Here is a 26,821-nt window from a genome sequence, read left to right as displayed (position 1 = left end):
TCCAATGGAGACGTTACTGGGCCCGCTCGAGCAAATCAATGATCAACAGGAGGGTCTTTATTTACTTTGCTTTGTCCATTCATCAATTATATGTTAAAATACATTGCTTTTGCTACTTGAATCTAGGCATATATGGTTGACTTAATACAATGTCTTAACAACCTTATAGAATATTTAGGAAGTCTTTCTTAAACATAATTTCTATTAGACTTTGTGGCCTGGGTATGTGAAGAAGCGGAGGTCACTGGAAAGTTCATGGTATCTGTTTGGACCAATGTGCAGAACTATGCTGCCTAGTGCTGGGCTCAGCGCTGACTCAAGGGTTCAGGTGGGAATTAATCAGTCTTAGTGCCCTACTTGCAGTTACCATTCAGTTAAAATAAATGTTGAGGTCAGCCCTGATGTTCCATGGGAGGTCTTCTCTTGGATGAACATATGGCAGTGTCCCCACATCTCTCTAAATCCTTCTTATAAGACAACTGATGCATCTCTTGTTTCTGTGCCAGAATTAGATTTGGACTTGGACCAAATGACACTTATTGGCCAAATGACATAAAATTATAGTCCACCTGCTTGAGTTAATGCAGAACACACTTTTTCTTGGCAATAAAGTTCTTGTCCTAGCCTCAGTTCTTTTGGAACTAAATTTATTGCCTTTCTCTTGTTATTTTCATAGCTGACATTGTACTAATTATATTGCCATTTTCTTTGGAAGTTGATGGAATCTTTCTTAGCCAATATCTATATCAGCATTATTACCTATGCCCTTAGTATTACCAATGTTCCCTTCTTTCCTGTAGTTTCAATGGAACTCTGGATTTTTTGGGAGGAAGGGGCACACACGGCTGTGATTAGGGATTATTCTGGGCTCTGTACTCAGGGAATCACTCCTGTAAGGCTCAGGGAAGTACATTGGGTTCTGGAGATCAATCTGGGTCAATCACATGCAAGGCAAATGCCTTATCCCCGTACTATGTCTCCAATTCCAGGACTCTGGACTTTTGACATAGGCTTGCACTTTATTATCTAGAACTTGTGATCTGCCTGTTTTTTCCTCTGGAGTTTACATCATTTCTGACTCAGTCTTATCCTCCTATCTCCGTGTGATCCCTGCTTGCTTTCGTGTCAAAGTTTATTCTCCTAGAAACCCCTCATCTTATCTAGATATTCACTGTAGATGAAGTACATAATTCCTTTCCTTCTGGTTTTTAAGTTCTTAGTCTAGGTCCGCTTTGTGAGATCTGTCTATAGGGGTGATTCCACATAGCCCACAGATTATTTTCTTCTTCTTTTCTTCCACAAATGTGAGCCCAGAGCTGAGGAGTAGATACTCTGGTGGAAGCTGTGACTCCACCAAAGCTTAGATCTTTTTGCTTCAACAAAGGAAAACAAATTCTCCAAGATACTGGAGTCAACCTTGCCAGAACACAGGTGACTTCCCCAAGGTCAAATTCCTTTGTTATGCTGAAATAATTCATTAAAAATTGTAGTTATCAAAATTAAAGGCAAATGTGGCAGTGTGCATGCTGGCTGTTGGTGTAAGCCAATCTAGCCTTTTGGGAGACCAATCATTTTTAGGATGTAAAATATATCTCTTGAAATCTTTAGCCTGAATCTTTTTATGAGTATGTATAGCAAAATGCCACTATAATTAAAAAACTTACAAACCCACTAGACATAACTGTTGTGAAAAATACCAACTGGACACTAAGGCAGAATAAAAATAGAACCTTTTCTAGCTCCTTCACCCTTCTGCTAGAAAGCAGTTACTACTTCATTAACTGCTCTGCGTTAAAAAGAGCTATGCTGACCACAAAACATGGCAATAATACAGTATCTGATGATCTCTGCTGCCTTCATCTAGCATGTATGATTGTCAAAGCACTCAGTATCTATTGATTTGTTTGAGTTCAAAGTTCTGAGTATTTTCATAAGAAATTGGGGAAAGTAGAAAGGGTGGGTATCTTTCACCTGATTTGACAGATAAAACAAACAGGGTCTACCGCATCTGTAGCAGTTATTCTCATCTTTTTTCCAATCTTGGCTCTCTTCAAAATTTTTTTCCTTCCTATGGCTTCTGATCTTCCTGGTTGGGCCCTGGTCTTGTGTCATGGTCCCCATTTACATAATTTTTTACCGTTTTCCCTTGGAATATGCTAGGAACCCACAGGGCATCATATAGAGAAACACTGATCTGGAAGATCCAAGGTTATTACTTGGCCAGTAGCAGGTCTGGACCTGGGGTTGTTTGCAAGCTGGACATCCCTGCTATAAGTCCTTGTTCCTAGTACTTGGGGTCACCCAGCTCAGAGTTGAACACCAGATACAAAATCTGTATATTGTAAACTTGACTCTTTACTGTAAACTACATAGTTTTTAGCTTAATAGAAATAATTAAGCTTTTAGTTTGCTTTTCATAGAAAGAAAAATATCAGAAAAGAAGTTCATATTATTAGCTGAGGAAAGACCAAAAAGTTGTAAAAATAAAGGCCTCAGAAACCTACATGTGCATTTCATCATCTGCCCTATTAGGGTTTGTCATACTGATCATTAATGTCTTTAAAGGTGTCAGAGCTGAGGAAAGTGACCTTCACTGTCATTCCTGGGGTTCCACTCATTCTTGGAAACATTTCCAGGACCCTATATTTGGCTGCTGAAAATGACACAGTAATGACAAAACTATTTATTTCTATAAAATACCATCATCAACAAAAGCACTACTTTCCTCTACCCCTTACCTCTGGCAGGTAAAAATCAAACTGACTAAGCTCAAAGGAGGTAACACATCTGAGACCAGTGGTGTTAAAAAGATCAAGACTCAAACTCAATCCCAATTCAGATGAACAATAAGATCATATCCATTAAAATTCCATCTGTTCCCATAAGATCCTATGTTACACCTGATGCCGCTGATCTAGTTGGTCAAACAACAACCACACCAAAAAAAATATGTGTTTAGAAAAACCATAATTTTCATTAATGAGTGACTTAAGATAATCTTTACATTGTTAGAGAAGTCATTCAAATCCTGAAACAGCAGCACAGCTAATGAACGTGGGTATTATTAATCACATTGTCTTCTCTCTCACCTATTCCCTCTTCTTGCCTCTTTTCCTCCCCCTTTTCAGCTAATTTATTTTTGACATAAATAGAATCTATTCTTTTAAAATATTTCAGGTGAAATGATCATATATTCATGCCTGTTCATGATTGGAAGCAACCAGAGTTGAGCTGGGAAGACAGGCTCAAGAGACAGAACTTCTTCCTACAACCCAGTTCTCTCAGGTCAGAGTTTTCAAACGGTCCTATGGATTTCAGAGGGTGGGCTAATTAAAGATTTACATAGTAGCATTATTGATAGTAACAATTACTTTAGAAGACAAAATAAGACAAGAATGTCTGAAAAATACTCACAGTTTCCTTGGATCTGTCAGATCAATAGGTTCTATAAAGGGTCTTACAAATTTCTAGTTGATTTCGAGTAGGAAGCAAGAATCAGTCCTGAAAGGAAAAGATAGTGGATATTAGAAATCATGTTTAAACAAGGATTTAAATTTCTTTGTTGTTTATTAGCACTACTGTTCTTAAAAGTGTAAGAAAAGCATGTTTGGTTTAGAAAAAATAAAAAAATACAGATTAGAAAATAGAATATGAAATTCACCTGTAACCCCCCTGTTTAGGTATGACTATTGTTAGTCCAGGAAAGTCTCAAATTCCTTCTTAGAAACATACAATTTTTGAACACATATTTTCTGCTGTATATTTTGTTCATAAAACTAGGGTCATAAACTATTTTATGATCTGTTTCTCTTTGAATAAGATGTTAATGTTTTTTTCCCCAGCAAATGAATTGTAACTATGTGGTAGAGAGCTTCTAAGATGGTTCCCAATGATCTCTGTCCTCATGTATCCTCCCCATTGTGTAAGCCACCCTTTTGGAATGTGGCCTGGAATTCTGACTTACATCTAACAAATAGAATATAGCAGGAATGTTGGGAAGTCACTTCGGAGGTTAGGTTACACAAAGACTCTTCTAGCTTTCCCCACTGTTGCTCTCTGGCCGACTTGCTGTGACAAAACTGATGTCACCTTGTTTAAATGCTCTACAGAAAGGCCCATGCACTGAGAAGACAGACCACCCACTAACAGCACATGAGGAACTGAATCCTGCTTTAAAAAATATTCAAATGGGTTAGAAAGTGAATCATCTTTAGTTCAGCCTGCACATACAGATGGAGATGCAAGATCAGCCACCTTGATGGCAGCCTGTGAGCTAAGACAAAAGACCTACTTTAATTTTGCCCAGATTCCTGACCCCGATAAACTATGAGATAATATGTTTATTGTTTTAAACTGTTAGATTTTGGAGGAATACTACCATAGACAATAAACATAAATCACATAGTCCTTAAGATTTGTTTAGTATCCCAGTGTCAAATTATACCATAATTAGGTCAATCTTTTATTACTGCACATTTTGGTTATTTTACTTTGTTTTGTTATTATAACCAGGGCTGTAATGAAAGTTAGCGTAGTTAAATCTTGGTAGATAGTCTTCATTCTTTCCTAAGGATAAATCCCTTGAAGTGTAATTGAAGGATTTTAAAGGGTTTGCATCTTATAAGGATTTGAGATGCTGTTTCCCAATTGCTTTCTGGTAGGATTGTACCCATTTACAACCATGCTGGCTCTCCTTTGTACTCGCTGCTGGCCCACACCAAAAGGTTTACATTTCTGTAGCATAATTTTGGTTAATTCCAACCACTCTGTCTTGGGCTATGTCTCCTTGAAAACTAGTTAGGGAAAAAAAAGCCCACCAAATTAAAAAACCCAAGAATAAAGACAAGGTTGAATCTTGAAAACTACTAGATAATTTAGTGGTAAACAATTTATTTGAAGTTCTGTTGTTTTGAAATAAATCAGATGAATTCAACTACCCTCAAATTGTTATTCTTATCTTTCAGTGAGCACTGAACTTCTGAACATATGATGTTGATCATATTCCCATAGAATTCTGAGAAGGAAAATAACAATGTTGTTTGAAGTCAACATTCCAACAGGCTAATTTGAAAACCTTCATTTATTTCAGTCACACAACGGATTGTCAATAAATTCAACTTTCAAAATTACCAGCTGGATGGATTGTATTCAATAAATACATTTTTGGGAAACATTTTGCATACAGAGACACCACCACCATGTCCAAACTGCAACTTCAGTGTTGGGGAAGAATAAATATTTTAATGAATGCTATATATTTTAACAAGCTCTGAACCCTGCAGTTGGTTTAAGCTAAGGGTACAATTTCAGTCAATGGAATAAGTAAATAAATGAGGAAGAAAATCCATGTTAATTGCAGTAATTTGCGGTACTTTCAAATTCTTAATTAAGAAATAAAATAGGATTCATTATCCATACCCACTGTAGATGGCATACATAGATCACCATTATGACCAGAGACAAGACCTGAAGCCATTGCCATAAGTGAAATAACAGAGAGAAATCGCTGGTGCAATACTGGCTGAAATTTGCACCCATACAGAGGGAGAAGAGAGTGGAACAGAGTGCCTGCCCTCTACAAATGCTCTTCTTTCCAACCTGGGAATTGCATTACCCCCAGAGATCTTCTGACCCTAAAGCCCATCCCCTCTTCTTCATCATTTACCCAGTTACCTGCACCAGGTCATTTGTGTACCTGGACTTCAAGTGTAGCATGCCTTGTGTTCTTGAAGAATTTTGCTATTTTTCTATGAAGGTGAGAGAAAGAGAATAATTTTCCTCTAATTTGAGGCATTCAGACTCATATATCCTTTTGAAAAGTGAGAATAAGTTCAACAATGAAAAGCATATAATTTATTATTAAGAAATTATATTTTAGGAGCTAGGGAGATAGCACAGGGGCTATTGTGCTTTCTTTGCATGTGTGGGACCCATATTTTGTCCTTGGTATATTATGGTGCTCCCGAGTAATGCCTTGATAATCCTGGTATTGCAGGATCTGAGAAGCATTGCATCCTCAGGCCCTACCTAGTATTGAACAAAAGGTTCAGTTAGCTGAGTGCCATTGTAATGGGTCTCAGGATCCTCTGAATAATGCTTGAAAGGAACTGCTCTAGAAAATAAAAAAGGAAAGAAAAGGAACAAAAAATTACTTTTGGTATAGCTCAGTAATAGAGCACTTGTCTTGCATGTGTCAGTTTTGGGTTCCATCTATGGAATATTTCACAGATGGATGAGGAACATTCTATGAAGATAGGAATTATCTATGAAGTATTCCTATTAAATTAAATATACCATGTGTAGTAGGCTTTCTAATATGACTCAAATTGTGTGAGAGAGCGCAAGATGCTAAGAAAATATAACTAAAGATTGGAAACAAGTGTGTGTGAGATCTCTGAACCCTGAGAAAAATTGCTTCTTGTATTATTGCAAGGAAGAATCAGGAGAACTAGTTACTTAAGTTATTATAAAGGAAGATCTTAAATATAGGTAAGTCTCACCCTTTACCTTTGAACACTATTTCTTCAGTCCATGTAACAAATGTTGAATAAGAATCTTCTCTTTCCCTGTTATGGTATTAAGTGCTGGGGATTTGGAGGCAGCAAGTCAGGGGTTACAGTTTTCTAATGGGGACATCTTTTGAGGTGGCCATGTTGAGTTCACTTCCTTCTCAATTCATTTCAAAGCCACAGGAAAAAGAAAAGCAGACATACAAGCTTTCCATTTAACAAAGAAGGACTCCAAGTGCAGCAAAATTTCAACCAGGGGTTGATGAATGTTGAAATATATTTTCTGCCAAAGACCTCAAATGAAGCTGGCAAAACACCAAGTTCATTTAAAATGGCAGTCAATCCCATCTTTGGGAAAACAACTAATCTATGGTCAACAGACTTTTCTGTGAAAGCATCCATTGGTCCTATATGACTCTACTGAGAATCAGAGGAGATTGTATAAACAAGACAGTACCAAGGCATACCATCACTGCAGGAAGGGGAGGCAGATTGGAGGAGATAGGTTAAACACTAATTGGCTTTGAAGATGCCAAGATTTTCTTCCATCTGGAAAGTAGAAATAAAAGCTAAATAGACATACACACATTGGCATGAATATAATTTTGTGTGTTACAAAGTATACTCTTGCACAGAGAGATACCTCTGCATGATTTATGATAGACTGGCTTTTGCCCCCTTAAAAATACTTTATGCAAATTAATGGTTTAGAAAGAGCTTTGCTGAATGTGCTGCTTTGGAACTGGAAGATAGCAAGTTGAATGAAGTAAGCCAGAAGAAGAAAGACAAACACAGAATGATCTCTCTTACCTGTGGTGTATAGAATACTGGATGAGGAAATATTGTAGAAAGGGTGGGGGGAGGTCTAGATCACCTTTGACTACAGTATTTATAGAGAAGGTCAGAGAAGGAAAGATATCAAAGAAGGAAGGAGAGAATAAGAAGTGATGGGTAAATAGGTATCAGGGCTTCAGTTACACTGGTGATATGGATGAGTGGTATAGTCATGTACCCCAAATACAGACTCAACAAAACGGAAAACATGAGCTCTAAGCTGAAATCACTGAAACCTTATAATGTGCCTGTCTAATTGACAGGCAGGGGATGAGTCAGGGGTTGGGGTTGAGGAGGAAATATGGAACACTGGTGGAAGGAAGCTGAGATTGGTGGTGGAATTGGTTTTGAAATATTATATGTCTTAACTCAACTATGAACAACTTTGCAAATCACACTTTCTTAAAAAAAATTTAACAGTTATGCTAAACTTACTCCTATACTGTGTTCCTCCCCATATGGGAAATTCCTTTCCCTCTCTTTTCTACTTTTCAATAAACTTTTCTGCTTTCTAATAAGGGCTGGAGTGATAGCAAAGTGGGTAGGGTGTTTGCCTTGCATGCAGCCGACCCGGGTTCGATTTCTCTGCTCCTCTCGAAGAGCCCAGTTAGCTACCAAGAGTATCTCACCCGCACAGCAAAGCCTGGCAAGCTACCCTTGATGTATTTGATATGCCAAAAACAGTAACAACTAGTCTCACAATGGAGATGTTACTGGTGCCCTCTCGAGCAAATTGATGAACAACACAGTGCTACTGTGCTACTTTCTAATAAAAAAAAAAAGAGCTTTGCTTATTTAACAAAGTGTCTGCTCATGTCTTCTCCCTATACTTTGATGAGATTGTTTGGTTTTTAGTTGTTAAGTTTCATAAGTGATTTATATATTTGGATTTAATCCTTTGTCAGACGGGTGGTGGGTATTTTATCCCAGTGTGTGGTGTATCATTTTATTCTAGTTATTGTTTCTTTTGTGGTTCAGAAGCTTCTTAATTTAAAGTAGTTCCATTTGTTTATCTTTGCTTCTGTTTGCATGGCTAATGGCATTGAGTTAATTGCAGTGCTATTTAAAATAGCCAATGATCAAATAACCTCATTGTGTCTCACTAATAAAAAATAAAAAAAAATAAATTAGCCAAAATCTGGAAACAACTCAAGGGTCTCAGACCAGATAAATGGATAGAAAAACTGTGATATATGTGTATATATATATATATATATCTGCATATATATATACACACATATATCATTGTTTTATTATATACAATGAAATTATTATTCTATTATATATATGTATTTCTGGAGGTATGGTGCCGCCAGCAGGTCAACCTGTACCTGTGGGGTGAGTGCATCAGCAGCCTCATGGCACCTTCAGACTTCCAGATACCCCAAAATTGCTGCTGTATCTTTAGCCAGACCCCAACAACTTGGAGCCAAGTTTACCAAGAAATTAAATGGCTAAAAGTTAGGTATGTGAGAGACACACCCACAAACTACCTTTGGCTCAGCTATATAAAGCTCATTTATTGGCCTGATTTCAGAGGGTTTCTCCATTCCTCTCTAAGAGCCCGGCGACCTACCTAGAGTATCCAGCCCGCATGGCAGAGCCTGGCAAGCTACCCATGGCATATTTGATATGCCAAAAACAGTAACAATAAGGGGTCTTATTCCCCTGACCCTGAAAGAGCCTCCAAGATGGCAGCTAGGGAGGATGAGTAAGGAGAGGCTGCTAAAATCTCATGGCTGGGATGAATGGAGACATTACTGGTGCCTGCTTGAGCAAATCGATGAACAACGGGATGCCAAGTGATCAAGTGATATGTGTTTCATTGTATCTAATTATTTCATCATATTATATAACTACATATAATTACTGTAACTCATTATACATCCCATTACAATTCCATTTTATTACATATTATACAACTATTCCATTATATAGATGCATTCCATTATATCAAATTACTCCATTATAAATGTATTATAGGCAAGTAAAAGGTACATATATGCATATATACTATCACTTAATCACTTAATCACTTAACTTCCTGTTAGTCGTCGATTTGCTCGAGCGGGCGCCAGTAACGTCTCCATTTGTCCCTGTCGCGTGCTAGTGTAGCCCAATGGCATCTGTTCGCTCTGGGAACATGAAGGGCCTCAAACCGATCGTTCATGATCTTGACAAAGAAGTCTGACCGTAGGTGGGCGGCCACGTGGTCTTTTGACATCCCGTGGAATCCAATCAGTAACAGCTCTAGTCCAACGGTCGTCTTTAAATCTCATTACGTGACCAGCCCATCTGATTTTCGACACCTTGGCAAATGAGACAGCGTCCCTGATCCTTGATCGTCGACGGATGTCAGAACTCTGGATTCTTTCTCTCATTTGAGTGAAACGTGATATTCCAAGCATAGCTCTTTCTATTCTTCTTTGGGAGACTTGAATAGCATTCTCATCCTGTTTTTGTAGGGCCCAGGTCTCTGAGGCATATGTTAATGCAGGAAGAACAGTGGAATCAAAGAGATGTGCCCGGAGCCGGAGGTTCTTCGTCCTCTTAACTATTTCTTTGACATTCTTGAAGGCGTTCCAAGCCGCTCTCTTCCTCCTGCGCAGTTCGGGTGCCAGGTCATTTGTCATGTTGACCTCTTGACCTAGGTACACATAGCTGTTGCATTCGGAGATGGTCGTTCCATTGAGAGCGAATGGGGCGTCAGGAACAAGGCTGTTTCTCATAAACATTGTCTTCGTGAGATTCAGCTGTAGTCCTACCTTTCCACACTCACGGTCAAAGTCGGCCAGCATTTGTGCCGCTTGGCTGATGTTTGGTGTTATTAAAACAATGTCATCAGCAAAGCGGAGGTTGTGTAGTTGCCGACCATCTATCTTCACTCCCATTCCTTCCCATTCCAGTCGTCGCATGATGTTCTCGAGGGTGGCACTGAAGAGTTTTGGTGAAATGGTATCACCCTGCCGCACCCCTCTCTTGACATCAATGATCACCTCTTTGTAGAATGGTGAGATCCTGGTAGTGAATCCGCAATAGAGCTCACGGAGGATCCTGATGTATTGGGCTTGAATGCCCTGATTGGCTAGGGCTTACATACATATATACTATACTTACATACATATATACTATACATTATGTATAGTGTACATTATACATACCTAATTATATCATGAAATATATAATAATGGACTATATACATAATTGTATACTTATATAATAGAATAGTTAGGTATAAGAAAATATGAAAACACCACTGTGTGCATGGAATTAGACTAAAGTAAGTCAGAGGAAAAGGGAGAGATATAGAATGATCTTTCTCAATTATGGATGTAAGGAAACATGATATGGTAATAACTAATAGGCAAAGGCAACAGAACCTGAGACCCAATCTACAGAACTGAGTTTCCTGAGGGTAAGGAGGGTGGTAGGTGTAAGGAGACCCTGAGACAATGGTGGAGGGAAGGAAACATTGGTTGATGCCGTAGTGTTAGAACACTACAAACATACATTCCTTTCATTAACAGTTCTGCAAATCATGGCAACTCAAAATTCTTTTCAAAAAAGAAAAATTTTTATATAAGTCAAATATGAGTCAGAATAAAAAATAAACCATCAGAAAAATTTTAGGAAAGCAGATAAAGAAAAACAGATAATGAAAAACAAAGAACACATACAAAATTGTACTGTCACAGAGATAAAGGAAACAGTGCCAATCAAGTTACCAGAGATAAAACTCCAACAAATCTTAATGGAAAGATCACTTGAAATGAAGTAGCAGAGCTCAGGAAAAGAGGGGAGAGAAATAAAACTCCATTAATAAATTTAGGGCATTAGTTAACATCAAAATAACAAAAATGTAGACATAGTTTCAACATATAAAAGTAGACCCAAGAACAGGATTGGTAGAAGAAAATGCGAGTGAACAGTTAAAAGGAATTGGAAATAGAACATATTAGCTACAGTGAAAGAAGATGAAATAAAACCAAAAGACCTTTGAGTATGCATAAGTGCAGTACTTGATAAAGCGTCTTGAAAAATAAAAGATAAAATGCATTTGGGAAATCTAATTACAAAAATGTTTCAGAAATAAGATATTTAAATTTACATACAAAGCAAAACCAACAAAACCAAAGAAAACCAAAACCAAAGTTAGTGGTCTCAGAAAAAAATGATCCAGAAATATCATCCCCAAATAAGACTCTCTGGATGCAAACAAAAACAACAAAACAAACAAAATATACCAAAACCAAAATTACTTGTTTAGGGGAAGAACTTGGTCTTGTTTCAGAGTTTTCCACAATGAAATGACATGCCAGAAGACAGCGGAGCCAGGCTTACAAAAACCCCATTAAAATTATAATAAATCCCCAAATATTATGGAATTATAACCCAATAGTAAATTGCTAAAATTTGTCCAAAATAAAGTAAAGTAAGTAAAGTAAAGGCCCTCCCGTTGATCATCGATTTGCTCAAGCGGGCCCAGTAACGTCTCTATTGGAGACTTTGTTGTTACTGTGTTTGGCATATCGAATACGTCACAGGGAGCTTGCCAGGCTCTGCCATGCGGGCGAGATACTCTTGGTAGCTTGCCAGGCTCTCTGAGAGGGGTGGAGGAATCGAACTTGGGTCAGCCTTGTTGTCTGCGTGCAAGGCAAACGCCCTACCGCTGTGCTATCGCTCTAGCCCCGAATATAACAAATGAAAATTAATAATGCTGACAAGGTTTTTTTAAGCACAAATACTTCACTAAATACCAGAAAATAACCCAGTAAATGTGGTTACCAGGATACTGTCTGGAACAAGCCAGAGCTGAACTTCAACCAACTGCCAGAGAGAGAGAGAGAAAAGTTATGGCAGAAAGATTGATGCTCATTTGTAAGAACTTAGTTTATGATTGAAAGAAAAAATCTTAAGGTGATTTTAGTTAGAGGGGAAAGTCTAAATTTTAATGAGCTGTAATAATTTGAAAAATACTGAAATTCACAAAATTCAGAAGGTGATGGAAGAGTGAAGGTCGGAGGTAGCCAAGAGCCAAAAAATTACCATTTTTTGAGATGGTTTGAGCTAATTAAACATGAAGTAGAAATGTATATTAAACATTATAAAGTTAGTATCAGTAGAAAAATAATCATCATCATGATCATTACCATTATGATTGCCATAATCAGCATATTGTATAAAAATAGTAAACCAAAAGTAGAAGAGGAAATTTATAAAATTTATAAATCTCCTTGCACAACTGATAACTTACAGTCAATAGCTAATAACAAAACACAGGATTAGCTGTATTAAAGCCAGTAAAATAAAGACAACCATTTTTTTTATTTCACCACCACCCCCATTTAAAAAAGGTGAATCAACATAAGAAACACAGTTACAAAGCTGTTCATGATTGGGTTTCAGTCATACAATATTTCAACACCCATCACTCCACCACAACAGAGTCTTCTGCCCCTGCGCCTGGCTGTCCTCACTCGGGCCCCCTGGAGGGGGGCGGGTTGAGTTTCCTTCCCTGCCCCGAGCAGAGCTCCGGCAGCCAAAGACCTCCAGAACCAGCCATAACCATGCTGAGACCACTCTCCACACACATGAAGGTACCAGCAGAGGAACAAAGGCATGCGGGTCCTGGGGCTGAGATCTCCAAGCCTGCTTGGATCGGGGCTGAGCATCCTCCACCGAGATCCTCCATCTTCCAGTATGCAGGGGTGACACCCACCAACTGATCCCATGGCACCGTGTAATCCCATCAACGACCAAGACCCAGAAACTACAAAACCCAGCTCCCGGAAGCGCGCAGTCGCATTTGCCGCCGTGCAACATCTTATTATCTCATTCTTACTTTTGGACAACCTGGCAGGCTACCGAATGTAATCTGTCCCCACGGCAGAGTCTGGCAAACTCCCCGTAGCATACCCAATATGCCAAATACCAGTAACAATGATGGGTCTCGTTCTCCTAGCCCTGAAAGAGCCTTGAATATGGCACCTTATAATCTCAGGGCTAGGACGAAGGAAACGTCACTGGTGCCTGCTCGAGGCAATCCATGAACAACAGGATGATTGTGATCGTGATCGTGATCACTCCACCATTGTACATTTCCCACTACCAATGTTATCTATTTCCCTTCCCACCCTCAAACCCCCCAGCACCCACTCTGTCTCTATGGAAGGCATTTTTATAAAAACAATTATTTAAAAACATAAAATTATCAAAACCCTCTAAACTTCACTTTGGACCCACATAAAAACCAAAATTAGGAAATAAAATAAAACATAAACCACAAAGTAAAATAAAGGTAGAATGCATAGGATGTTAGGACTAAGTCAAAATATATAATATCAAATAAAAATATGTCAAACAAAAATGTAAATTACTTTCATTTAAATTAATTACAAATTACCAAGAAAAACAACATATGCTGTTATGAGACTGACTAAGGCAAAATGACTAGAAAGTTCAAAGACGGGCAAAGGCCTCAGCAGCAAATAAAAAAAGCAAAAAAACCCCCACAAAAACTGGAGGTCTTTAAAACACAACACAGAAAGTGACTGGAGGGGGGGAAACTTCACTGCAATTTACAGTGATGCTCTAAATATTATGTGAGTATTTATTCATCCAAAATTCAGCATCAACATTTGTTGAGTTGAAAGGCAGTACACATAAAAATAAAGGCAGACACACGAATGAATAATAAAGAAAAAAAGAGAGATAACACAATACTCTTACTTCAAAGCGATCAAAGAATGCCTTTGGAGTCTCATTACACTTCAATTTGGTACTATAAAAACTTTACAGCTCCTCATATTTGTACACACTTATACAGGAAAATCTGACAGTGCTCTCTTTCCTGTGATAAAGTCTTCCTGGGAATCTCACATTTGATGATCAAAATCCAAATATCTCCAGTGGGCCATGCCTAGTTCTCTATACTTCTCCTGTGCTTCATGTGTTCAGAGATAACCTAAACTGAAGACACTTTCATCCATATAACCTTGCATTTTTCATGCTGTTTTCCTTCTCTAGATGTCCTTAGTTGTTTCTAACTTCAGATGCAAATAACATATAAAATTTCTTAGACATAGCACTTTTGGAGAGGGTCATATTCTTCATTTTTATAAAACAATCAAATCACCATGACATAAAGCATTACTAAGATGTTCATAATTGGGTTTCAGTCATACAAAGATCCAACACTCATCCCTCAACCAGTGTACATTTCCCACCACTAAGGTCCTTGGTTTCCCTCCGACCATTCCCCAACTTCCTCTTGCTCAATCTACCTCTATGGTGAGCACTTTTCTTCTCTCTCTCACTCTCTCTCACTCTCTGTCTCTGTCTCTCTCCTTTTGCGTATTATGGTTTGCAATACAGATACTAAGAAGTCATCATGTTTGTTCAGGGAGTTTAGTATTTTTGTCAGGAAGGTACAGCTGGAGTAGCTTTTTTAACTGAGTGGCAGCTTTGGGGTGTGCCTGTGACTGTTATGGCTTCCAGAAGTATAGGGAGATGGCGGGGGGAGGTAGCCCATTCTGACTCTGACAGAAGCCTGGAGATTTCAGTCACAAAATTCACATACCCAAATTTTCAACAGAATAATATCGCAATGAAGTTTGTCCTGAGACAGTGTAGTCTGGCTGGGGGCATGGCAGCAACTTTGGACTGTGGGAGAAACAGCATCCAGGATCTCTATTTGGGTGGCACCAGGATGACCTGCTCCTCTCAGGAGTCTTCTTTGCTCCTGACCTTCACCAGCACTAGGCTCATAACTCACTTTAACTTTACTGGTTGGAGGCAACTGACACATCTTTACTCCGACATCAGCCTTCATTCTTTAGCTGCAATTAGATGCTAATTCTGCCACATAGTCCTATTATTATTATTGCTCATTCCTTCTGAAGTGATTGGCCATAGTCTCTGCATTCTGACTTCTTGGTTTCTCTGAGTATTTAACACCACTTTCACCCTTTTCTGGTGATGCATCAGTCTACTCTTGAGTCCAGCAAGTATTCTTGTCTCCTTTGGTCAAGCCAGTTGCTCTGCTCCATGGGATCCAATGAGCTCCCTTTCCTTTATGATTGAACTCTTCACCTCATTTCAAGGCTTTATATAACTGGACACAAGGCCATTTCCAGATGCCATGTCCCAGATGTTGCTCCATCACACTAACACTCCCCCAAACTTGCCATGCATGGTTTCCTGTCCCTATGGGTCTTTCTGACCTTAATTTTAATTTTAGTCTTCCCAGAGAATCTATCATTTCCCCCCTTCCTATTCATTCCCTGTGTTTGAAGCAACTTCACGGCATCCCTCTCAGGTCAAACTCATGGATCTCTACTCTGAACTCTTTTGACATTTATTATCAACCCTCAGCTTAGCTTTGATCATATCCCATGCTATGAGTTGCACTTATTTGTTCATTTTATCTTATTTGGTGAACATTGAGCCTCAGTGATACCCAGTGATTTACTTTGTTATTCTTTTCATATTGCAAGAGATAAAACTATACTGTTCTCACCAAGTGCGTATCTATTTTTTTTTTCAAATAGAGAATTTAGTTGCTTCCATCTGTATCATTTAACAGAATGGCAGCTTACATGAGTGCTGATATTTAAACAGCTTCATTCATTGCCTCCTCCCTACTAGGGTTATAGTGACCTAATTTCTAACTGTCATCTTCTAATTATTCACGTAGCCTAATTAATCATAACAGAACTGCTTAGTATTTTATAAATAGATTCCCTACCCATCATCTCAGGGGACCCTCAAGTGACACTCTGTGGCATGTAAGGGGCAGAGAGTGTCCTCTCATCTTAAAAAATAGTGGAATAAAATTTTTGCCTCCCTGGTATAGGTGAGACCAGACCTTGAGCTTCTGCTTCTCCTTCAATATTCTTTACATCAGAGCAAACTCTCTTCCCTGAGTGTCTAAACCTTTTCCCTGTAAATGTGAACGTGTGTTTTTAAAACCCTGATTTTTGCTAAAATGTCTCTTTATTTTGCTTCTTTACTTCGCTTCTTTTCTTTATTTCTCCTTCCTAGTGAAGGTACTGCCCACCCCCCGCTCCAGCCCATGGCGAGTATTCTTTTTCTTTTCTCAGTTATGGCCCCACTTGGTACCCCTTTGGTTTTCTTTGCTGAGTTTCCACTTAGCTGGTCACCCCCTGGAGAACTATTCTGACTTAATGTCTCCTGCATCCTTTCAAATTGCTCTTGTTCCTCAGCTTGGGATTTCCTGCAGGGCTGGCCTTCTTCACTAATGAAGAGCCTCGAGCTGACGGCACTGCTCCTGACCAAGTTTCTCTGGCCTACTGGGAGGTGGGTGGTGACTGGTGGGAGGAGTGGCAGTCATGCCTTGATATTCTGGGCTCACAGGCAGGAGGCTCTGCTAATGCACCTTCAGTAGTCTTGGAACTTGCTGTTCCCTGGTTTCGTTCTGAATCACCACATTCTCCTTGTACATCCTTTTTTTTCATAACAATCTTTTTAATGTATCCTTTCTAATGGGCATGATTTTCCTCTTTTTTAAATTTTTTTATTAGTGAAACACCATGAGGTACAGTTGTACACTTACATATTTACATATTTTTGTGTTTGGGTTACTGTTATGCGATGATCAAGTACCCATCCCTCCACCAGTGCCATTCTCCACTACCAATGTACCTAGTAGCCCTCCACCCCCCCACTTCACACCCCGCCCCACCTCTATGGCAGGGCATTCCCTTTTGCTCTCTCTTTTCTTTAGGGTGATGTGGTTTGCAATAGAGGTGTTGAGTGGCCATCTTGTTCGGTCTATAGTCTACTTTCAGTGCACATCTTGCATCCCGAGTGAGTCCTCCAAACACCCTTTACTTGGTGTTCCCTTCTCTATCTGAGCTGCATTTTCCCCCAGCATTTGCTGCCGGCTTCCAAGAGTGGAGCAGACCTCCTGCTACTTATCTCAACTATTCATGTGTATTAGTCTCCCATTATGTTACTTTATATTTTCCAGATGAGTGCAGTCTTTCTATGTCTGTCCCTGTCTTTCTTACTCATTTCACTTAGCATGATACTTTCTATGTAGAACCACTTGTTTGCAAATTTCATGACTTCATCCTTTCTAACTGCTGCATAGTATTCCATTGTGTAGATGTAACAAAGTTTCTTTAACCAGTCATCTTTTCTTGGGCACTCAGGTTTTTTTCCCCAGATTTTGGCTATTGTTAACAGTGCGGTAATGAACATACAAGTGCAGATGTCATTTCGACTGTACTTTTTTGCCTCTCTGGTATATATTCCCAGGAGTGGTATTGCTGGGTCAAATGGAAGCTCAGTTTCTAATTTTTTGAGAATCATCCATACTGTTTTCCAAAAGGCCTGGACCAGTTGGCATTCCCACCAGCAGTGAAGGAGGGTCCCTTTCTCACCACATCCACGCCAACACCAATTGCTTTTGTTCTTTTGGATATGGGCCGGTCTCTGTGGTATGAGATGATGTCTTACTGTTGTTTTGATCTGAATCTCCCTGATGATTAGTGATGTAGATCATTTTCTCATGTGCCTGTTAGCCATTTGGATTTCTTCTTTGAGAAAGTTTTTGTTCATTTCGTCACCCCATTTTTTGATGGGGTTGGATGTTTTCTTCTTGTTCTCCTTGTACATCCTATTCTGTATTTTTAAAATCATTTTCCCTTCTTTATAGGAAAATACAACAATACCACATTTTCTCTCTTCAAATTGTTCAGTGTTATGACTATAACGGGATAGGAGGGCAGTGGGGGGATATGTATTCCCAGACAAATTGAATGGAAGTAACCTCTTAGTATATAATCTTCAGCATACTGGTACTTTAAATGGGTTTTAGGTTTCCACAGTTTTAATATAAGTATCTATTATTTTTGTTTCCTCCACTGTTTCTACTAGTCACAAGGGGGTATGAGTGATCCAGTGTAGGTCCATCGTAGAAATTGTCTCTGTGGCTTAATAAGATTGACCCAAAGCATGGACATGTAACTCAGGCTGGCCAGGGAGAGACAAAAGTTTCCTAAGAGTTTCAAAGATGAGCAGGACAGAGCATGCCAACTCTAGATAGTGAACTGAAAGGCCACAAAGCTGTGGAAGGGCTGAGGCCAAATTCTCAAAAACAGCCAATTGGAGAAAATGGCATAACATCCACAGAGAAACGTAAATGGCAATTGAGAAATGGGTGGCATTAAAATTCCCAATTCTAGTTATTCATGAGGCCAGCTCCCACTTTGGGTTTTTCAGGAATTTGGCTACACGAACCTATAAATTACCCTTTACTACCTTGGCCAGTTTAATTTAATTGCAACCAAGAGAGTTCTAGCTAATATAATTTCTATGTCTGTGACTGCTCTCATCACTGGTCTCAGATGCCATTGTGCTATCCCAGGACCAGGTGTGCTTACACAGCAGCACTGGGGAATAAATGCTTGATTTCTGTCTATTTTACAACTCTGAAAGTCCTGCCCACATAAATACTATCCCATGACTGGTGGATAAAAATAAGATGGATGCATCCCTGTAAGAATCGGAGCTCCCTGAGACTGAGAATGTTGCCTGATTTGTTCGCTCATTCACACATCCATCTACAAAGGGCCAGGCATGGTGACTCTATGGTGAAATAAAGAATCAGTGAAATGTAGTCATTCGTTTATTCACAAAGCTACACACAGAACTGGAAGACCTATCTCTTGGTATGCTCAGATATTTCCATTCATTGCTATATCCCTAATGAACTTTGTCCCCAGTCCAACCTCAAGCAATCTGTCTAGTTTCAACTCTTTGGGTTGCTCAATTTTTTTGAAGAGACTCCAAGTATTAAGTTGGATAGATAAAACCTGACTGTGACCTTTTCCTGCAGTATCCATCCTTTGCAATGTCATCCCTCTGGAAGCTACTGTCTTTCTGTATCATATAATTTTATGTTTTGATATTATGACCATGTCCCTCCTATTGAAAGAGAATCTCATTCTCTCCTGGACCCTTATAGCACATTTTCACACTTCTATCCTGTCCAACCTGATTTAGCAAGAGCTACTGATAAATATGCTTTTTTTCCCCCAGTAGACCCTTTTATACTTGGTTTAGCTCTTTGATCTCTCTGCCATTGTCCATCATCTTTCCTTTCATCTTCCCTATATTCTTTCTGTTCTTCTCTCCTATTTCCTTTTCTACTTCCTTCCCTATCACCATTCATCATCTTTTCTTACTCATAAAGTCCCAGCATATAGTCTCATACAAAGTGGATGCCCAATGAATATTTCTGATGGAAGTAAATCTTTGCAAATCCATGCAAAGCTGTGCATGCTAGACCAACTAGAATAAGCACATGGAACCAGATTTTAGCTCATCTGCAAGATGGGGTCAATACAACCACAGTCTTCACTGGAGTAGGGCTGATAAGATCAAGAACTCATGTACAGTGTTTAGCCCAACCGACGCCTGGTACATAATTAAAGTCTTAGTAAATGTTAGTCGTTATTGATAGTTCTTGGCTACTTAGATACAAAGCAGGGAGGCTGCTTTTTGTCCCATTTTATCCAGTTGAAGTCTGATATTTAAAACCCGACAATGGCCTACGTTTCATGTTAAGATGGCATCTCACATATGCTTCCTCTTTAAGGGTGTTTCATGTATGACTGCATCTTCGCCAGACCTCCACTCACCAACACTATTCCATCTTCAGGGTCAGAGGAGGAGGGGAGGGAAGATCAATCCCACCATGGACAGTGTCTCACTCTGTATACAGTGAGCTTGGGCCCAGGAGAGAAGGAACAAAGCTGGCATTTGAAGCAAGCTCAGTGGCTTTAATTAATAGCTGTTGCCATTGGAACTGTCCATCATAAACCACATGAGGAAACTGGTGATTTGGATTCTTTCTTTTTCTGGTCACTCATTCTATCTATATGGTTGAAGCTGGAATCTGCTTCTCTTGCCAAGCCCCAAATTAGCTCCTGTGACTTCTGAGGTGAGAAACCGACAAAAGAGAACATGTTTACTTCCACTCTCCTTCTGTTTCTTCATTTCTCTCTCATTTTCTGACACTCCTCTGTTTCATCCGAGGCTTGATATTTCTTTAGCCGATATCTCTGGGATCACTGTCTCTTGCCTTGCTGTCCTTTCTTTTGCTATGCTTTCATGTTCTATTTCTGTTGCTCTCATTCTTATTCTCCCTGCTCCTTTTCTGCCCACATGCATTTTACTCCCCCCTCCCAGTCCTCTCTGCCGTGAGTCACTGGTGTGAAGGGGATCGTCTATCTGTCAGAGACAGGCTCTGCTAACCCCAGCCACCTCTATCCTGCTGCTGGTGATTATCTGGAGGTTGGCACAGGGCCCAGAAGCTGCTGCCTGCACCACCCCACAGCTCAGGTCCTGCTCCTCCACGCCAGCCCCCCTTACAGGATCACTTGGTGCTGTGCCCAGGATGTGACAACCTGCAAAGGTCACACACACTCCAAAGAAGATGGACTCAAATTGACACTGAGCAGATTTTCAAATATTACTCCAGACTTTCCAGCACTTCACCCAGGTAAGGGATGAAGAGCATAAAACAAAATTTGCAAATTTCACACAGTGTCACACACATACACATACCATTTTATTTCTATTTTTAGGAGACACATCCAGTGGTAATGGGGGTCTGGGACCACCCCTGGAGATGCTTAGCCTGTTGGTTGATAGTTCTTTGCTCTGTCATGCTTTTTTTCTCTTTTGAAAAAGTGGAGTTTGAATCTACTTTTTTGGAAATATTTGGGGGCAGGTTGGGGACACACCAAATTGCCCTGAGGAGTGACCGTTGGCAGTGCTTGGGATACCATTATATAGTTCTTGGGATTGAACCAGCTCATCTGCATGCAAGGCAAGTGCCTTAACTGCTGTATATCACTCTGGCCACTATTTTGTTTTAAATGTCATAACCAATTCTTCCACATGACCTCATCGAAAGTTGATATACATGTTCCACTGGCTGGGGGTGTGTCACCTTACAATTATAGGATACTGTGTAGTTTTGTAAATCAACTTCTAGTTATGAGTTGACTTATTCTCTTCAGAGAGTATAATTTCAGAGCTGACAACAGCTTGTGAGCCTATTTATGCCAAGTTTTTCATTTTGGAGCTGAAGATCGGAGATTCAGGGAGACTACAAGAGTTACCTAAAGTCAGTCAGCTGTCTGGGAGCAAAGGCCAGGTCAAAGGTCATTTCAGACTCCTGATATGTACCATATTTTAGTCTATATCCGTGCTAAGAGAGCATAACAGAGTTATGAAGGGAAGAAACCTATATGTCAGGAAAACCATTGCCTCTGCCCAGGTTCTTTGATAATTAGGTATTTGAGCTCCAATGTCTATCATACCTATAATTTAAAACTATGCCTTTCCAAACTCATGAAGCATTTAAAAATTAGAGGTATTAAGAAAAGGACAGGGAAGTCTAAACACTTTCACTGATTGATCCTATTCCATCTATGTGCACTGTAGTACTGTCTCACTTAACAAGTAAAATAATCTAAGAGGAAACCCAAGTGTACAAAAGCAATGATTGGGGATTATAAATACCCCACAAGAGCAGTCAAGTGTGAGGTTCAAAACTGAACAGCCTTGACTACTTCCCGGGGGTCTTATAGTTAATAATAAAAACTATCATTTACTGAGCATCCACAATATGCCAAACACTGGATTAGAGGTTTTGTTTATAGTCTCCTTTATTTTTTTTCACCACCCCACATGGTAAGATATTGTCATTGTCACCACTTCCATTCCTAAACCAAGGTATTGGGAAACCAAGGATACGGAATTGCTGGATGAGGGAACAGAGTGCTGAATCGAAGCTTTCTACCAACAGTATCTACCCCTGTTCCTCACCACTCTACCTGCCTCCTACTCAGCTGAGCTGAACAATATTGTAAATCACAAAAGCTCAATCAATAGTAAAAACCACCTCACCCCTGCCATAAAAGTCCAGTGAAGCCAGATCACAGGGTTTCTGCAATAAAGTTCTGATCCATGGCTCATGGAAAGAAAGGCAGTTCTATAAATGTAGAAATAGGTGGACATATTTATTTGAATGGATAGGGTTTGAACCTTTCCATGTACTTTCTGGAATCCCGGTGGCATTTTTGAACCAGAGTGCATTAGAAAAACACACATTTATCATATAGAATAACACTAGAGGAAAATAATGTGAATTTTTGTTCTGTTTTAAAAGTAGGAAGTCACCATCATCACATCTATGGAATACGAGACACGAAGCAGTGACTACTTTCATGACAAGCAATCTTCTTGCTGTCATATGTATACTTCACAAAATTCTACAAACTAAACAATGTCCCATTTCTCAGGTGAGAAACTATAAGTCCAAAGGTGTTAAAATAAAACACAATCTCCAAAAGCCCCCTCCCTCCCGCTCACCCCCTCAAAAAAAAAAAACACTGTAACACTGTCTGTAGCACTATGCTCTCATTTTTCATCGATTTGCTTGAGTGGGTTCAGTAATGTCTCCATTGTGAGACTTGTTGTTACTGTGTTTGGCATAATGAATATGTCACAGGTAGCTCACCAGACTTTGCTGTGTGGGCGAGACACTCTCGGTAGCTTGCCGGGCTCTCCAAGAGGGGTAGAGGAATCGAACTCGGGTCAGCAGGGTTGGCTGCGTGCAAGGCAAAAGCCCTGCTGTGCTAATGCTCCGTTGTAGATTTATTTAGATTTGAAATGTAGGAGTGGGATTCAAATGTCAAACCACCTGCTACCAAAGCATTCCACCATCCTATTCGCAGGCAAGTACACACTGCCATTTAGAAAGCTTTTCTACTAAATAATTAAAACTTCAGGATTGTCCCAGTCCGTAAAGGAACACATTTCAATTATCTGGTACAGTCACAAAGGCAGACCAGCGGCTCAGACTGTATTCTTCCCTAGCTTTCCTTCCAATCATATATCTCGGAACCTTGGGGGCTCTCATGGGTTATATATACTCCTGCCTGGCAGCTGCACAAGGGTGCCCTAAAACTGGGGAATTTATGGGCCCTGCTAGACAACTCATAAGGCCCTTGCCTGCTCAGAATGCAGGCCATAAGCCAGTCAAGACTCCGTGGAAACCAGAGTCTGTTCCAAAGAGTTGGCTGGCTCTAAAACTCTATGCCCATGGTACTGAGGTTTTATTTTTCCTTTTGATGCTGTTATGGGGGACAGTTGAAGAGGAAAGCTCCTTAAGTTCATCAGACTCTAGATTTATAGAGTAGAACAAAAATATTTGCCCTGTACTCGAAACTGTCGAAGAGGGAAAAAAGCAATGTTGTTTTCTACAGATTTATGAAAACAAGAACATTGATTTGTTTTGCTTGGAGTCTGTCACTCTTTTACTAGTAGCTTGATGTTTAAGGTGCCTTGAGTAGGTAAAGTTCCTTGCAGGTAGGACTCGCATGGGGAGAAATTGCAATGTTTCTTGGACTTTCTACTACACCTTTGGCATCCATCTCACCTCCTGCTCCTTTAATTCTCACCTGTTATGATGTCAATGTTCTGTGCCACCATAAATTTTCCCATGGAGGAAATTCATGTAGCATTCATTCACAGAAATCATCAAAAATTGGATCACAATTTCTTTTAGATTTTTGTCATTTGAAAAGCACTGAGTATGATTAATGCTACCTAACTCTGTTATCTTTATATTCTCAGATGATATTGTTAAACACTTGTGAGAGAAATCAGTTTGGGTGGAATCTAAGTGAATATTTTATTTGGAGCCATAGCTGAAAACACCCAGGGCTTACTCTTGAATCTGAGCTCGTCTCAGTGCTTGGTGACCATAAGTGATTCCAGGGATCAAACTAGTGTCAACCATGCACAAGTCAAGTGCATTAACCCCGATACTATCTGTCTAGCCCTTATATAAAGGTATTTTAATAGTCTCCCACATTTTATCACATATACACTGATGGATTCCATCTAGCAGAGAGACTGGGTCTGACTCCAGATCTGGATTCTTACTTCACAACTGTTTACGGAGACAAATTTATTCTAGACATTTTGAGCTCAAATATACATGTGCACTGCCCTAGTAGAGTTCAAGGATGGGGCCCAGGACCAAAAATAAAGTCAGAGCAAGTCCTAAAGAAAGAGCGCTACCAAAAGATAGCTCTGCTTGCTGTCCTGAGTGGGGAGGAAAAAAGAGAAATGCTATTCTCATGAACAAATCAGTCAAGTTTAGCAGCCCCCATAGAGAACTCTGTCACTTGGATTCATCATTACATTCTCCAATGTCCCCTAAGGCAGAGGAATATTTTGGTTAGAATTTATAGTACCCCAATGCAATAAAGACCTCTAACTAGTTCCAATTGACCTCTGCACTAGTGGACTCAGTTCCCAAGAACCAAAGGACCAGCAGGTTGTCAGTATTGGGAATGATTCAATTCATGACAGGAGAAAGAAGACTCGAGTAGGAAGGGTAAAGCACATGGAAAAGAGGGGTAAGTGGTAGGGGGCAGTAAGTTGAATCAGAGGAAATAAATTTGGCCTCACTTGACCTTTGTGAAGGAGATGGGAGTTAAAAAGTTGAAATATGTTAGGGAGAATCAGGGCATGTGGAAGGCGTCAGGTACTAGATAGTAAAAAAAGGACTCAAGAAATATGCATTTGGCTTCCAAATCTGCAAAATAAAGGCAAGTTCAAGCCTCTCTCTTCAGCTTCTAAGTCACATAGCAAAACCCAGGAGACAGGAATCAATAAAATCATAAAGACCCCCAAGACCCAGATACTCACATGCTTATTAGGGTAGCATTTTCTGCTAGAGAGTAGAATGAATTTCAAGTATCTCATTAAAGCTGCAAAAGGGAGAGATAGGGAAAATTTTCAGGGAGGCTGGGAGGGATGGTAAATGGAATTAATAGCGCAGAACTCATTAGTACCCATTATTACTAATTTAAGATATGTAAGATATAATTGATATTTTCATTGTTTATTGCAGTCTATTCTATTGTTGGTTTGAGTCAACTGAGAGCTTTCTAGGATTTTTAAAAAAAATTTAGTTCTCCCAATTCTAAATGTTTGTTAGCTGAAACATTGGCAAGGAAAATTCTCCTATCCTGAAAGTATTTCAGAATAGTCGATGTTCCCCTGAAACCCACAGTTTGGGTTGTTCTTCTCCCACAAGGCTGTTTCTGTATGAGGAGTTGGTACCCCCAACAAGGAGACTTTAGTAGAAGGGTGTACATCAGTGTGTATTTTGTGAGGTGGCCCATACTTCCACTTCCCCTTTTCCCTCACTTGTGTGGCTGCCTGCAATGTTCCATATTGGGCTGTCTTGATTCAAGGCAATATTCCTTCCTGTGAGATGAGAAAATATTGAAGAACATGCTCATATTTTACAGCAAATGGTCTCCTGACCCCTCCAGAACCCAAAGGCTTTGTTTCAGGGAGCAGATTTGAAGATGACTGAAAGTCAGCAGAGTTCAGAGGATAGATTTCTGATCAGAGACGGTGGAGCTGAGTGGGGGCTGAGAGAGTACTAGGGTGTCTGGTGGGAAAGGGCTAATAAAAGGGTCAGAATGAAAGCAGGGCCAGGGGATAGGTAGGCAGGGACAGACAAAGAAGCAGGCCTCTCTAAAGGAATAAGTTACTGGAACCTGGGGAACTCACACAAAGATTTTGATGCCCCTACGTAGGTCCCACACAGAGATACTTATTTGTTTGCCGTTTGGATGAGGGGAGTCTTGGGATGAAGAATAGCATATTAACTTTTTCTACATGAGCTGGTGCTCATTTAATTGATGAAGGGAGTGTATATTAGAAAGTTCCTCTCAAGGGATCACTCAGCACTATATTGCCCAGATGAACAGAGGCATCTTCAAACATAGACCCTAGCTGTCCCACATAGGCCTTCTATCTCAGCTCTCTCCATAATCTAGAGCAGCAATTTTTCACCTGGGGGCTCTAAGGTCTGATGCTGACTCCCAGGAGATTCCAAGGGGGAATCAAGTAAATTGTGTGTGTGATGGGGGTGGGTGGGTCAAGGCATGAAGTGAACAGGCCAACTGAGAAAAGGCCATAGAAAGAAAATAAGATTGGAGGGGGTTGGGGATGTTGTCAGAAAAGGTAGAGAAAGTCTGATATAGAGAATCACTGTATCGTTGTATCACTGTCATTCCACTGTTTATTGATTTGCTCGAGTAGACACCAGTAATGTCTCCATTCGTTCCAGCCCTGAGATTTTAGCAGCCTCTCTTTACTCGTCCTTCCCAATGGTGGCATATTGGAGGCTCTTTCAGGGTCAGGGGAATGAGACCCATTATTGTTACTGCTTTTGGCATATCTAATATGCCACGGGGAGCTTGCCAGGCTCTGCCGTGCAGGTGGGATACTCTTGGTAGCTTGCCGGGCTCTCCGAGAGGAACGGAGAATGTATATAAGAGAATACAAGCATGCGTGTTAAAACCAAACACATGTGTGTTAATATAGAGGATACCCCATAGTAGTCCCAT

The sequence above is a fragment of the Sorex fumeus genome, unplaced genomic scaffold, assembly GCF_029834395.1.
Source record: "Sorex fumeus unplaced genomic scaffold, SorFum_2.1 ptg000128l, whole genome shotgun sequence".
Lineage (NCBI taxonomy): Eukaryota > Metazoa > Chordata > Mammalia > Eulipotyphla > Soricidae > Sorex > Sorex fumeus.
This window is presented reverse-complemented; position numbering follows the sequence as displayed.